Here is a 6,430-nt window from a genome sequence, read left to right as displayed (position 1 = left end):
GAAAACAAAAGGTATGCAGTTTGTAGAACAAAAAGTATGTTGAACGCATATGCATGATGATGCAATGACTCATGCAAAATGTAATGCTGGAATATGATAACGGAAAAATGCAGGAATGATATGTTCATTATGATGCCATGAAGAGATGCTTATGCGATGCATGATATGAATGCATTTACGGACACGAGAGCCCGGAAAATTATCTCTTCTTACTTGCGCATTCGGGGGAGCAGTGCCCCATGTGTGCAGTTAAGAAGGTGATATGGACCTTCCATCTTCCCGTGACAAAAGACAAGACCAACATACAATGCATGCGTGACGACATGATGCAGATGCGCAAAAAGCGCAATAGGGGGATGTACATATCATGGAAATATACTCAGATAATCATACAGCAAAGGCGTACATGACATTCAGGGAATGTACCTCTTCCTAAGGGCACTCTTAAGATCATTCCAATACTCTACTGGAGGATCCCCATGAATCCTTCATTCCCTAACAAGGGAAGTCCACCAATAGAGGGCATACCCTTGAAAGATAAGGGTAGCCAATGGAACTTTTCTCTCTTCGTTAATATGATGGCAAGCAAAGAGTTGTTCAACCTTTATTTCCCAATCTAAGTAGGCCTCGACATTATTTTTTCCATGGAAATATGGGAGGCTTATGTTAACCTCTCTAGGCCTTCTATCCTTTTCTCTTCTTTGGGAGTGATGTTTAGTAAGTGAACTATGGCACCCTCTATAATAGTCGATAAGTTCTTCACTTAAACTCTTGCAAGAGTTATGACTACTATAGGAGGCATATTTTGCTCTTTTCATTTCTTTCATTATTTTTCTTCTTTCTTCCTCTCTTATTTTTTTTCTTTCATCTTGACTTAATTCTTCCACTCTTTTTTTACCTTTTTCTTTTATCTCTTGTTTTTCTTTCCACAACTTAAGATAAGGTAGAAACTAATTGGTAAAAGGCAAGCTATCTAGGCGGTTTGACAATGGAGGGTAAAGGAAATAATCTATGAAAGTAAACAAGAAATTAAAGTGCAAGAAATGCAAACTAGGCGGATCCTAAGAGTGTTTGGATGACCTCATTTAAGATTCCCAACAAAACACTCCCTATTCTAAGGGAAAATTGCCTAAAATTATTACACACAAATTGAAGTAGGGTGACCTATTAGAAGCTCCCAACTTACTTCCAATGAAAGGCCTTTTTGTTACAAAATTTGAAAGCAAAGCAAATTCTCAATTACAAAATTACAAAAATAAAATCCTCAATTGTGGTGGCTATTCTCTCTTTGGTGTTTCACTCAATTTGGAGTGCTTCTTAGTCCAATAGCTCTTAAGGTGGTTGGCCCCTTGCTTCTTGATTCAAATTCTTCAAGGTATGGCACCAATCCTCCTTTCCAATTCCCTATATGGCAACTCACAAACAAGGAAACAAAGAGACAAGCAATAACCAAAGACAAAAAAAAATGAAATGAAAGCTAAACAAATGGAGTTTTAACAAGACAATTTTTCAAGGATTATTCAACAATCAATGCAATGAAAAGCACATAAAAGTAAGCTAGGACTCAAAGAGAAACTTAGAATGGCTCTAGAATAGAGTAAAAAAACTAAAATAAAAAGACTCAAGAAACCTCTAGTTTTGAAACTTTTTTTTCACACTAATTTTCAATTGAAATTTCAGAACTAGGATTGGTATAAAATAAGCACCAATTATAGAACATATTTTGAGCTAAAACACCAAGCACACTTCCCTTTCACTTTTTTCTTTCCTGGACACTGATTTTTCAGCCAACTTGTGTGATTTTTCTTATTTTTCCTTTAATCCAAATCGCTTGGTTCTTTTTTCATAATTTTGGTCCAGATGTCTAGAAAATTCAGTAAACATTTCAGCTCAAAACACGTAGTGACCAATTCCCATTAATTTATACAAGTTCGTATGTTCAAGCTGCCAGCACCAGCGATTTCAACCTAGAAATCAAGAGTAGTGTTTATGTTGCTTAAGGCTTGGATAGTTACAATTTGTGTTTGCTTATGCTCAATTATTTTGAATAACACAATTCAAGAGAGCTTAAGACTTATTTTGATTCACAAATCCAGCCACAACTTAGCACCACAACTCAACTTCATCATAGGCATCATGTAGGAAACTTAGAAAACAAAAAAAAAAAAGTTCAAGAACAAGACTACTTCTAGGAATTGATTTAGCACATGTTATGAACTAAATAACATGCATGAATTAGACTCGAAATTCCAAATATAGGCTAAGAATGACAAGAGTACATGAACAAATGTATCTAGAATTCAATCAACAAAATCAAAATTCAACACAAACTTAGAACATAATGTGACAATTATTATGACTAAACATGGCTCTAAGACAACATGGATTAAGTGATTTACACTTAGATTTTTGTGTTTTTTTTTCTAATCAATATTTTGGAAGAAAATTTAGATCTGAAGCTTCAGCACAAAAGATTATGACTGAAAAATGATAGAACCTAAAATCAACACAAAAACATGATTCAAGAGTAGATCTATAAAATTTGAACCATAGAAATGCAAGAACAAGTGTAGATCTAAGATTTAATCGGTTTATTTTTTGAATCTACTCTAAATAGCATCAAACCACAAGAAAATGGAGGATATACATGGAGAATAAGATGAATAACAAGGAATTTAAGTGAATTGACCGAACAAAAAGATAGAGGAAGCAAAAGAACATCACCTAGATGAAGATGCTCTTGATACCACATGATATAAGCTCCATTGGAGCTTATAGGCCTAGGATCTTCTTCATCAATGGATTCCTTTGTTTCTTGGAAGATGAATGGCAGTGGAATGGAGAAGGAAAAGAGAGAGGAGACGCCATTTCAAGGAGAAGATGAGTCTAGAAGAAGCTCACCACCGTAGGAGGCCATGGATAAGAGCTTGGAGGAAGAAGGAGATGAATGAAGGGAGAAGGAGAGAAGAGCATGAAATTTTGTGCTCTAAGAGAGCTCTAAAATCTGAAGTTTAATTTTCAAATGATCAAAGTTGAAAAAATGCACACTCATGACCTCTATTTATAGCCTAAGTGTCACACAAAATTGGAGGGAAATTTGAATTTCAATTCAAATTTCACTTGAATTTGAAATTGAATTTATGGAGCCAAATTTTCACTAATTATGATTAGTGAATTTCAGTTATGGTTCTCCACTAAGTATGCTTAGGTGTCATGAGATATGTAAAGCATGAAGGACATGCACAAAGTATGACTACATGATGTGGCAATGGGGTGTAGTAAACAAATGCTCACCTCCCCCTCTAAAATTTAATTGGATAGAGCTTTTACCAATTCAATTAAATTTATTTCCTAGCACACACATCAAATATTCACTTAGTTCATGTGAAATTACAAAACTACCCCTTAATACAAAAACTAGTCTAGGTGCCCTAAAATACAAGGACTGAAAAATTCTATATTTCTAGGGTACCCTACCTATATTATGGAGCCCTAAATACAAGGACCAAATATAATGACATCCTGATCTAATATGTACAAAGATAATTGGACCCAACCTTGGCTCATGGGCTCAGAAATCTACCCTAAGATTCATGAGAACCCTAGGGCCTTCATCAGCAGCTCTAGTCCAATCCTCTTGGAGCCTCTTGCTCATGGCTCTAGTGACTGGTTCCATCCTAGGGAGGATTGCATCAGTTTTGGAGGAGCAAAATATGCCCATTAATGCTGAGGATTTTCCGATTGCAATAAGGAAAGGAGTTAGAACATGTACACACAGGCCAAGGTATCCATTATCTCACTCCATGTCCTATGATAAACTATCCAGCAATCATAGAAGTTTTCTTACTCATTTAAACACTATCACTATCCCAAAAACTGCTAATGAAGCACTAGATAGCAAAGAGTGGAGAAAAGCTATGAAAGTTGAAATGGATGCACTAGAGAAAAATGAAACTTGGGAGTTAGTAGAACTTCCTAAAGAAAAGAAATTTGTTGGCTGTAAGTGGGTATTCACTGTTAAATATAAGGTAGATGGGACACTAGAAATGTAAAAGGCAAGGTTAGTAGTTAAGGGGTATACTCAAACATATGGGATTGACTACCTTGAAACTTTTTCTCCTGTTGCAAAAATGAACACTATTAGAATATTGTTATCTCTAGCAGCTAACTATGGGTGGAGTTTGCAGCAATTTGATGTAAAGAATGCTTTCCTACTTGGCAACCTTGAAGAGGAAATTTACATGGAGGTACCACCTGGGTTTATCTTTGAGAAAGGAAAGGTTTGTAAGCTAAGGAAGGCTCTCTATGGATTGAAACAGTCCTTTAGGGCCTGGTTTGGCAGGTTTGCTACGGTGATGAAGGCAATGAGGTATAAACAAAGTCAAGGAGATCACACTTTGTTCATTAAGTATTCAGCTTCAAGGGGAGTTACTGCACTAATTGTCTATGTGGATGATATAGTTGTAACAGGGAATGGCCAAGCAAAAATTGACATCCTAAAAGAGTGTTTGATCAGAGAGTTTGAGATTAAAGAGCTAGGCAGATTAAAATACTTTCTTGGCCTTGAAGTGGCACATTCTCGTCATGGTATTTTCATCTCCCAACATAAATATGTGCTGGATTTATTATCTGAAACTGGTAAATTGGGATGCAAACCAGTAAAAACTCCTATTGAGCAGAATCACAGACTGAGTGAATATGTTGAAGATGCAACCATGGATAGAGAATCCTATAAAAAATTAGTTGGAAAATTAATCTATCTGTCTCATACCAAGCTAGACATAGCTTATGTAGTGGGAGTGGTAAGTCAATTCATGCATAATCCCAAAGAAAATCATCTTATAGTTGTTTACCGCATTCTTAGTACTTGAAAGTTACTATTGGAAAGAGAATTTTATTTATAAAAAAAGGGGAGGAAATGACTTTGGAGGCCTATACAAATGCTGACTATGCTGGATCTGTAGATGATAGAAGATCCACCTCCGGATATTGCATTTAGCTTGGAGGAAACTTAGTAACTTGGAGGAGCAAAAAACAAAACGTTGTTGCAAGGTCAAGTGCAGAAGCAGAATTTCAGGCTATGGCCTTACGAATTTGTGAACTCCTATGGACGAAAATAATTCTAGATAACCTAAAGATTGAGTGGAATGGACCTATGAAGCTATACTATGATAACAAGTCAACAATAAACATTGCACATAATCCAGTGCAACATGATAGGACCAAGCATGTTGAAGTAGGCAGACACTTCATAAAGGAAAAGTTGGATAATGGGACAATTTGTACACCATTTGTATCCACAGGAAATTAGCTAGCATATGTTCTAACAAAAGGATTAAGTGGTGTAGAAACAAGCTTCATGATGATGAATCAAGTTGATTCAAGTAGTTTTGATGATGTCATACCCTAATTTCGTCCGGGGACCTTTGCTTGATGACATGCGACCTTTCTTTGGTCCTTGTGAGGTGCTTGGCACCCATCATTAAGCAATTTGTGAAATTCCAGGACATGCCAGAAAACCAAAAAATATTGATGTACAATCCGTAAGTTTCCGTGACACACCGGAAATCAAATGGAAGCATCGTTGCATAATTAAGTGAGATTCCGTAACATTCCGTAAGTCAAAAAGGGGATGATTATGTAATCCGCAAGGTTCCGTAACATTACGGAAAGAAAACAAGTATCGTTACGAGATTCGTAAGTTTCCGTAACTTTACGAAAAAAGAATCACCAAAAAAGGTAAGGGGGTGAACTTATCAAGATAGGGGTGTAAATAGCAATTCAAATCTAGGCCCTTCCAGAACATTTTGGAAGTTGGGTTGCTTAAGGAGGAAGCAACTGGGCGGCAAGCTCCTCCACGTTTTTGAAAAATGGTTTTTGGGGCTTCCGCGGCTTCCGTAATACTTCCGTAAAATTTCCGAAAACCTTGGGTAAGCATATTCCACTTAACATTGGTAAAAGGGAAAAGAAAAAAGATGAAAATCAAATTCGAAAACAGTTCCGTAAGGCTTCCGTAACTTTTTCGTAAAATACGAAAAGGGGGGTGAACTTAGTAATTCGGGTGCGCTTAGAAATCTTCTTCATTAAGTCTTTGGGCGGCAAGCACCTCCTTTTTTTTTCTATAAATAGGGGAGGGGGGAGCTGTTTCAAAATGTTCAAGACCCCTTTGGCTATGCATTTCGGCTATTTTGGGCAAAAACACGTTTTCGTGAAGAAAAATCAAGTCGAAGTACTTCCGTAACGCTTCCGTAAGCGATTCTGTGGAAATTCTTCATCGTTCTTCGTCGTTCTTCACCGTTCTTCATCCGTTCTTCGTTCGTTCTTCGTTCTTCAACGGGTAAGTTTTCGAATTCGAGACTTTCAATTCATTTCTTGTTTTGTGTACTTTCACTTTAATTTCGTTTACTTTCAGTTTTCTTTTCTTCCGTTT

Source organism: Glycine soja, chromosome 19 (assembly GCF_004193775.1).
Source record: "Glycine soja cultivar W05 chromosome 19, ASM419377v2, whole genome shotgun sequence".
Lineage (NCBI taxonomy): Eukaryota > Viridiplantae > Streptophyta > Magnoliopsida > Fabales > Fabaceae > Glycine > Glycine soja.
The sequence above is the reverse complement of the archived record's forward strand: the minus strand, read 5'-3'. Positions refer to the sequence as shown.